Genomic DNA, 10,749 nt, shown 5'->3' on the forward strand with positions numbered 1-10,749 from the left:
TCAAAAACTAATGAAATGGGTTAAATTAGAGAGTTGCGCTATTACATTTGGTGAAAATGACGAAGAGATAAGATGACGACTACAACGCCGGCGACGGCGACGGCAACGTCAACTACGACCCACTTGAGCGACGATCCTTAAGCTTGCCATTTATTTACATATGCGCGGATATACATATGTACATATGTATGTATGTACATAATTGGGTATACGGAGGCACTCACTGCATATACCCCCTTAGCGCCAATCGGAGTTGGAACGTCTTTATAAATACGTATGTATGTATGTACCTTTACCTTTTGTTTCTGGATCGCTGTCTGAGGTATGCTTACAAATACATATATGCAACACTCACTTTTATCTGCGATTTATCTACAAATGTATTTTTGTGTGTGCATGTGTGTGTGTTTTGTATTTAAGCAACTTAGAAATGGGCGTTCTGTTGTCCCTCAACTTGTGGGTGAATAGAACAAATGGCATATCAGTTAGCTGTACGATGGCATAAAATTTATGGCGTATGAGGATGAAAAGTTTTGTCGCATAGCATCGAAACAAATTTTTTTCTGATCTGTTTGTCGACTCTTACTACTTTTTACTAGTACGTGCATATGTATGTAGATTAGTCATTCACAGCTGCATGTGTGTTTTTTATATGTATGTGCATATAAATTCATATGTGGAATATATTTTTATACTTCTTTCCGCTCAGATCAATGATAGAATGTGGCTAAGTGTAAACTTAACTAGTATGCAAAAAATATTTATATTTATAAATAAGAAATATGTATACATCGACAGATCCAAACCTTAAAACGCCTTAAAAATGCCACAAAACGTACACTGCTGAATATAAGACTCGTAAAGTTTTGTGCATATCTTTTTAATAGCGTAATCGGCTTATTCCAAAGCTTGTCCCCATACAAACCTAACCTCAAAAATGCCTTAAGAAGGCCATGAAAAGCGGACCAATGAACAAATCATTCCGATCGCTTTCATTTTCACCGAGAATCAAATATGCAATTTTTTACAAAATTAAAAATATAACAAATATTTTCGATTTTTATTTTATAAATCCAAAATAACAATTATCTTTGATTTTTATCTTAATAATCTGCAAATAACAGTTATTTTTGATTTGTATATTATATGTCTTAGATAACAGTAATAAAAGTCATCAATGAAAATCTGTCAGTGACTTTTACTTTTAATAGTCATCACTATAAATCAGTCACCGACTTTTTTTTAAGCCATATGAATAAACTGAAAAACTGGCCCCTTGCACAGTGGGCTAGAAGAAACAGAAAGTGGCTAAAATTGCTTTTTGACTATTTAAACGTAACAAAATTTGAAAAAAAAATTATTTTTATGGTATTTATTATCTAAGGTATCGTGGTACTTCCAAAAGTACCAGGTGTCCGAAAAACTTTGAAAAATCCGGGAAGGCATGTATTTTGAATTTTTTGAAGTTTTAGCAGCCTTAAATGTATTAACAACTCAACGGATTTATTCGATTTTCTCCCATACTACTTGGTATTTTCTGTAGCAATTTTCTGGATAGAAATAAAAAAACAGTGTTGCCAGGTATATGAAAATTTATAATTACTCAAAAGGTCCACAGCATACTTCAATTTCTATAGTAAAACAAAACCCATTTGCAGCAATTAAAAAAATATTTTAGAATGGGGTTGCCACCTTTCTAAAAAGTTACAATTACGTTTATTAAAAAATGTATGCTTATTTAATATAACATTATGGGTATCAAGCGGAATGTTTGAACCAGCTTTAACACTAACATATTTTTGTGTAGGGTTGCCTATCTATCAACTAAGGCTGTCATTTTATTATGTAATTTATTTTAAGAAATAAAAGTACGAAGTTAGTTGAAAAATTTTGAGTGGTGTGTTTTATGTTAAATTGGTTGAAAAAAACCATTGATAAATGGATTTTAAAACTTCTTTCAAAATTTAACCTGTTATTAGCCTAGCAATTTCCACACTTGCATTACAGGCGGTTACAGGAATAAAAGACCCCAGTTTTTTATTAGATTTTTTATTTTTTTAATTGTAATTTTTTTTTTATAATTTAATCAACGAAAGAAAAACCCCAAACAATTTAAAAAACAACAAAAAGTTATCATTAATCCCAGTGTAATCTTAGTCATTAGATTACTTAGAAAAAATAAAATCTTATTGCACATCTGGAGGCCAAGCACTTTGACTGAACGCCTCACTTTTTATATTTGAACGAACTGTACAAATCTGATGTTATTAAAAAAAAATTTTAAACAGTTGGCAACCTTACTGGAAAAAATAATATATTATTGCAGAAGTGATACCTTCGCTTATTAAGATTGAACATAGTAATTTTCTCAACAGTTGGAAACCCTATTAAAAATATAAAATATTTATACTTAACTAGAGGCTAATCCGTTTCATTTGACACCAAATTTTTTGTAATCCAAGGAACTCTGTGGATCTTATAATTTTTTTAGGAAGGTGGCAACCCTATAGAAATTCTAAATACCAAAGGTTACTCCCCTGTCGATACAGAATACATTAGAGAAAATTATATGATATGGCCAGAAAGGAAGGTTACTCATACGCCGCGGCGCGCCGTTATGGTACATGTTCAAAGACGAACTCACATTTTCCGATTTTTATTAATTTAAATATCTTTGGCTATAGAATAGTTCGCTATATTTTTTTTAACACCGGTGGTTAGCAGTGGCGATAATCGGAATAGTGTACCAACTTTACTAGAATATGTAATTTTAATTAATTGAAATGTGTTTTAAACCAAAAAATAATTATCAACATATTTTGTTACAGTACTTTTTCTGATAGGCCATTGATAGTTTAAACAAATTCAAGAGCTAGATCTGTAGTTTTTGAATTTATTATTATTATTATGAATCAAATTCTTTTATAATTAAGGCTTACAAAAGCTTTTTCAGATTTTATGGACTCTGGGTTTGTTATGAACGTAACAAAATGTTTCAAATTTCATAATATATATTTTCTTTTGGGCATACTCCAAGGCATCTAGATTGAATAAGTTTATTGTTCGAAGCTTTTAAATAACATTGGTTTTTGGTCACTTTTTCAGTCTTCTGGTCCATTGTGCCTTGTTGTGAATACCTGGTGGAACTTCGCCAAGAATCGACGCGAAACCGAAGGCGGTTTCGGCCGTGTCCCTAACCGGCAAGAGGTTGTAATGTCAAATGAGAAGAAGGAGTCATTATCAATACACGGTTCTTGATAAATATAAACTACCTCCTCTTAATTGCCATGTATTATTACTAGGAATATATGTATGTATGTATATGGATAATTTATATGTACCAGATATCTGCATGAATGCATTCACTTATGAATGCACAACTAATTCATCTCCATTTTTTTTGGTCGCATGAAGCCATGAAGTGTGTGAAACGGTCCGTATGAATGCTACTTTTTACTTATACATATTTATGTATAAATCAGTCCCAGGCAAAATACACACGCACACATAGCCCACTTAGCGCTGATAGCCTCGCGAGGCTACTATTTGGCTGCCTGGCACTGGTATAAATGTACGCAAATATTTCTATCAGGGACCGAACATAACAGTTTTTGATGAAAAATGACATGGAAAAATGCACTATGAAGAAAATCTTCTACAAACAACTAAGTAATACATACCAATCGAATTCTTTTTTTCACCGAGACTCAAAAACTAAAAACTAAACAAAAATAACAATTATTTTTAATTTTTATATTATATGTCTTAGATAACAGTTGTTGAAGACTTTTATTTATAAAATTCATAAAAAAAAAATCAGTCAGTGTTTTTTACTTTTAAAAGTCATCAATATAAATCACTCACCGATTTTTATTTTTTAAATCATTGGTATAAAAGTCATCAACATTTTTCGCAGTTAAGAAGGTGTTGGGAAACAGAAGTTTACTACGACTTATACAAATGACTTTTATAAGTATGATTTAAAAAATAAAGGTCAGTGACAGATTTGCATTTATAACTGTTATAAATAAAGTTCTTCGATAACTGTTATCTACTTAAGACATATAATTTAAAAATCAAAAATAACTGTTATTTGCAGATTATTTAGATAAAAATCAAAAATAATTGTTATTTTGGATTTATAAAACAATAGTCAAAAAATAAAGGTTATCTAAGGAGTAATTAAATAAAAGTCAAAAAATAATTGTTAAATAGCGATTTTTTTTTATAGAATTTGTAATTGTTACGGTCCCTGATTTCTAGCTAAACGCATATGTATGTACTTATGTGTGTACATATAGCTACATATACATATATGTATGCACAAATTGATCTGGTATTTTTATGACAGAAATATCTCAACTATTTTGCAATTCTGAATGAGTTCGATGCTGAAATTTTTGTGAGTAATTCATGAAGCCATTTTTTGGCATTCATGCAGATGTCTAATATGTACATGCATATATGCATCCATGCATATGTAAGCACATGAATAAATCCATTTATTGTTTAAATACATTCTGCCAAACAAATGTACATAAATCTCATACATTTCCAGGATATTTTATGTGCTTAAGTACATACAAACTCATATAAGCAAATACATATATATAAGCGCGCGCCCTTGCCACGTGTATTGTTGCTGTCATAGCTACCGTTGAACGTACAACATGGCGGCTGCATAACTGCAATGCAAACAGTCACTATAGTTACATATGTATGTACATACATACATACATGTGTACATCTCCTGGATACACCTTCTCCAATGTGAAGGACACCAAGACTCCACTGCACGTGCAAGGGCTGCAACGAATTGTTGGATAGTTTCCCTGCTGCTGCCAACCTTCTTGTTGTGTTTTTTTTTTTGCCTCCGTTGTTCGAATACTTTTACTTGTACTGTTGTGGAGTCGAATATGCGCGCGCGCGCGCGCGCCTTCTTGGTCTATGAAACCTCAAGTAAAATGCTTTTTGTGCGCAGCATCGTCATAGGTCGTCCACCAGCCTAGCCTAGCCTAGCGTGGTCGCGTTGAGAATTTATGGTTTTAGTGCTTATTTGCGTCTTTTTCTTTTGCTTCTGCCATTCTACGCTACAACTTTTGCTTTCCCTGCTCCTTTTTCCACTTTTTAGTTTTTGTTTTTTTTCACTTTTTGATGACAACGTTGACGTCGACGATGCACAAGCAATGTGCTGATGTGTACTTCTTATATGTATGTAGGTCCACTTGTAAGTATGTATGTATGTGTGCTTCATAGTTATGTACTTCGCCATTTTTGCTTTGTTTTGCTATTTATGGATTTTCATTGGCACTACGCCGTCGCGTGTTGGCAAATGCTCCTCTTCGTCGGCTGATGCACCCCAACAATGCAAAAACAAAAAATGCATGCGCCTGCTTGGGGGCTTTTAGTTGAACTATATTTATATGTGTGTGTGTGTGTGTGTGTGTGAGTGAGAGACGAGCTTCAGATTTTAGCAACAGAGCTGAGCTGTGCTATAAAAGCGAGACGAGGATGCACTGAAGCGTTGCGTTGTCAAAACGCAAATGATTTATTGAACTGACAGCCGAGAATTTTGTCGAGTCGACTCCATACTAGGAGACATGAGACGAGCAGCAATAGCAAACTACTATCACTGGCACTATAACTACAAAAACAAATACGAATACAACAGCTGCCGTTGGTGTCGCTCTATGATACACATGCATACATGCACACATACACTTACATATTCGTACATTCGATCCTTACCCTACCCGGCTCAAGTGCCTTAACATCTTCGTCCTTTAAGCGATATTTCACCGCTTTGCCACCACCCACTAGTCCAGGGGTAATCGTAAAACTAGTAGCAGTTCTAATACATCCAACTGGCATAGCAAAAGGCGTACCAAGTATATGCAACTATTTACATATATGTGAGTGCTTGTGTGTGTGTGTGTGTGTGTGTTTGTGTGAGAGTGAATATGAGCCAGCGGCGCATTGCAAGAAATGCCACTGAAGTGAAATGAAGTTTTGATTTAGTTCGAAATTTTTATCAACGAAAGAAATGCACGCGCACTGATTCTTCTTCCACATAAATCACACTGTACAGCGCGCGTTGCTCTTGATGTGGGGAGGATCTTACGTTTCATTTTGTTCCTTTCATTTCGTTTCGTTTGTAATGGAAGTTTGATTTATGCTGCAGCTGCCATGGCTGCCTTGGCGGCCATTGCTTGGTGTGAATCAAAAAGTGGTAATAGAAAACATTGCTTGCAATAAGCAATAACAAGAGCAACAACAACAACACGACTGAGTATCTACTAATGGCCTTCTGTTCAAAATCGAACGAACATTTTTGCCAAGTAAAGGAAGGTAAAAGAAGGAAAAAGACAATAACAGATATTTTTTGCAGACAATCGATGGCACAATATTTTTTTTTTTTAATATCCTGTTTTAAATTTTAAACTTATTTATGCTGACATGTATGTACTGTATGCATGTGTACATATTTTTTAATAAAACCACAACAAAATAAAGTAAACTATATTGCCAAAAATGAAGATTGATGGAGAAGTTTTTGTAGAACAAAGACGTTGCGGTGGGATGTTTTTTGGACGTAGGGGGCGCATTCAATAGAACGGAACACTCTCTAACAGACAATTACGTCCGCCGGAAAGGGCTCGAAGAAACCACATACCGCTGGATAGCAAACTTCCCTAAATTCTGAAACATAAAGGCCACTCTAGGACAGGAAATAGTCGGATTCTTAGCTGCGAAATGTTGCGCGCAGGGTATAGTGAACTCTCCTCTGCTATGATCCATCGCAGTAGACGAGCTACTCTGCCTTCTTAATGAAAATGGCTTCGACGTTCAAGGCTACGCGGGCGATATTGTCATTCTAATTAGAGGTAGGTTCGAGGACACTATATGCAACCCCCTACAGAATGTTCTGAGCGTAGCAAGAAGACTGGCGTAGTCATTTTCTCCAAGAAAAGGAAAAGGGACATAATACTAGAACAATTCCTTTAAAGAGATACATTTCTCCAAAGAGGTCCAATATGTAGTAGTTATCCTTGATGGCAAGCTCTTACCTAAGCAAAACCATTCAAATGGTCAAGGCCTCTATCTGGACCTGCCGGAAACTAATGGAAGCGGAACTGTGGCATCAGGTGGATGTATGATGCCATCTCTACACCCATTCCTACTTAAGCTGCACCCGTCTGGTGGACGAAGGAAGAAGTGAAATCCACGCAGGCCAAGCTCAGTAAGCTACAACGATTGGCCTGCGTTGGCATCACTGGTACGATGAGAATAACACCCACCGTGGCTCTCGAGGGCTCACCTCAGGGGACATTGTAGAAGAAAAGAAGCTTATACACCCTTCCACCCTCAGGGCCATAGAACAAGAATATGGCCTGCGCAATAGTTTTGTGGACCTGTGGCTTCCGAGATTTACCTTTACTTTAGGGTCTTTTTCCCCGACATCTGGTGTGGGATTGCCTTCATCTTTTAATACTTATCGCTTCCAGTAATCGGGTATACCTCATATGGGTACCGGGACACATACCATAGACCTCCGTTAGGCGAAAGCGCAATATTACTGGACAAATACGAAAGGGTAGCAGACAGGCTAAATTCTTCATTCTGGATATATCAACAAGGAGACCCGAATAACTGCTACGCCTCAGAAGGCATGAAGTAAGTACTGCTAAAGGTTTTCTTACTGGGTAATGAAACACTTTTCAAACTTACTCTGATCAGTGTAGTTTGCCAGCAAAAAATATTCAAAGTCAACGCGAATTCTTAGCCACTTGAAACTTGCACTTTATTTAATGCGCTGTAAAACTACATAACTAACATTTTTTCTAAAAATTAAAACTTTTCAACTTTTTTTAATTAAAACTAAAAAAGTCAAGTTTTTGTATGAAATTAAAATTTGTTTTTTTTTGCATTTTTTTCGTTTTTTGGGGAACCATATAATTTTGTTCAACACTTTTTGCATTATGCAACATTCAGTAGCAGGAATAGGAGAATCGATGTTCTTCAAAATTTTTAAAACCTCTACACTTTGCACTAAAAAATTGTATATGAAAATATAAAAATTCAAAAATCTTGCTCGGAAAATCTATTCTAAATCTCAAAAATGAAATGACTGAAAAAAACATTATATCACGAAAGCATCTATAGGGAGGTTTTTGGGGTAGCTTGAAGTCAGATTTGGAATATTTCAAAAATATCAAAAAAAAAAAATAATTTAAGACATTAAAAAAGGCAAAATTGAGTTCCAAATTAAGACCTTCTACCCCATTCCAATGCCATTATTTGCATTACTGTCATCTTCCTTGCGCAAAGTGTGGCCTCTCCACTTCCATTTCTGTCTCCGAATCCAGATGTCAAGGGATTTCATGCTAGCTACTTGGAGTAAATTTAGTCTGCAGGTCAGAACGCATCACCCACTATCCTGGATATGGAGCAACCGTCTAAAGATTCCAGCCCCCCTATTGGTGGCTCTTAACGGTTTGAGAACTGCAGCCCTTAACTCGTATGGCCTCGTGTTAACCAGTGTTATCCCCTTTTGCCGAACCCGCCGTGGGTGTCAAGAGAAATTCGTCGCCTTCATCGCCGTTCGGACCCACAGTCGACCAACTACACACTGCTTCACCACTCGGGAAGGATGCAACGTCGTTCACCTTCGGAAGCATTGCAGAGACTGTGACCGCACTACGTCCGTAAGTGTTTCGAGAATACCGAGATTAGAGTTTTACATCCCAAGCCGCAATATCTTAGGTGGATATATGTATGTATCTCCAATCAAGACGAGGTAGAGCTTTTGCAGACTTGCCCTGTAGATGCGAAATACTTTATAACTTTTTCGAAAAGAGTTGCCACCTTTTAAAAAATTATATTCAAATTTATTAAAATGTTAAATAAATTATTATAATATGGGTGTCAATCGAAATGGTTTGAAAAACTTTATTTCTTAACTATGTTATGAAATTTGATGAAATGAAGAACCGACACCATGCGCGACCTCTCTTCACTCAGAAACGACTGGGCGGATTTATAAAATAAATATCTGGAATATTTATTCAGGTTTGGAATAAGGTTGCCACCTGTTTAAAAATTTAATCTTAATTAACTTTTGACCGGTCTCACTAGTAATTTCTATTGTGCAATATTTTTTCACTCAATAATTAATTTCATTAACGTTTTTCATTAGCAAATAATACCAAACGTTTAAAAAAAGGCGAAAATTATTTTATAGCTAAACTTCCTGACCGCTTGTTCATTTAAATCCCCGAGTCTGTGCATCTCTTCATATATACATACATACATACATACCTACACACGTACAGCTTTCATCTGGAGTATGCTTACGAATATTAGAAATCCTTTTTACACAGCCCAGACTGGGCTGCCCAGTCGACATTGTACTGGAATGTTTTTGATACACGAGTAACTATTTATAATCTGCAGCTGGTCGGGCCACTCAGAAAATGGCATAAATTCAAAGAGAGAATGCACCCACTAACCAAAGTGACATGCAGCAAAGCTTGGCAAACACTCTGCGCAAATAATGCCACAGACTAGCGCAAAAGGATTTTATATAAAATTGTGCAATTTAAAATGTCACAACGCGGATTCCGAACAACAAACAGCTCGACGCGGAGCGTAGCAGAGCCAAAACAAACGCCTGGCATGGTTACCGGACGCGCACGCGGACAAGATGAGGGCAACTTGAGTGGCATAAAGCGAAACAAAAAAAAATAAAATAAAAAAATAAATAAATAAAAAACTAAACTTTATTAGAGGGACAACACACCGACCACCAGCAGCTAAAGGACAATACATACACATGTACAAATGTACGTGCAAGTAGAGTAACAGTAACTACCTATCAGCATTTCGACGGACGGAAAACACTCGTCGTATAACACAAAGCAGAGCCATCGCGAAACATGAACAAAAAAAAAAATCAAAATGAAAATGAAAATCAAAACAAAAAAATGTGAATGAAAAGAAATACGCTACACAAACCACAGCAGTGTCAACAGATAGTTGTGCGACAAGGCAGCGCATGCATGCATGGGGTGCAGGACGAATTATGACTTGAAGCGCCAAGGCTGAATGCGCCTCAGCCTGTGCAAAGCTACCTACCACTTGCCACTGCTCCTCTTTTGCCAACACTCATGCGACTACGACTATTTTGTGGCTTGCGTGCCATTTTCCAGTGCCGCCACTACTAGTGTGCAGCCAACAAATGCAGGCTAAAACGAGCGGTCAGCTGGACATGACTCTGCTCATCCTTGCTTTAGTATAAATATTCCAACAATATAAAAGGCTGGCGACGCAGCTGTATGGCTGTACGCGTCGATGGCAGCATTGAAGTAGACGAACCAGGTGGAATAGCCGCAAAGATTTTGCTGCCCTAAAGTTGATGCCTTGCAGGCATTTCATGGTTTTTTTTTTTCTCCCTCAGCCCCACCTGGGTGCTGCTCGTATCTACCGCTTTCATGCTTGTCAACATTCCTACGGTTCGGTCCAGTTCGGTTTCTTGTTCAGAGTTGCATCGTTTGTCGCTTGCGTACACCGTTATGCGCACACACATAAATCACCGTTTGTATTTGTGTTTGTGTAGGGATTCAAGAGTGTGCGCTAGATCCACGCCTCTTTCACAGCTTCACCCTATAATAATTTTACACTGTAAGGTTTTCGCACGAAGTACAATTAAAAACTGAAGTTATTTTGTAACGGAAAATTGCCATTCGTTCT

This window comes from Rhagoletis zephyria, unplaced genomic scaffold (genome assembly GCF_001687245.7).
Source record: "Rhagoletis zephyria isolate East Lansing unplaced genomic scaffold, Rhagoletis_zephyria_1.1 Rzeph_scaffold_00426, whole genome shotgun sequence".
In the NCBI taxonomy this organism is placed as follows: Eukaryota; Metazoa; Arthropoda; class Insecta; order Diptera; family Tephritidae; genus Rhagoletis; species Rhagoletis zephyria.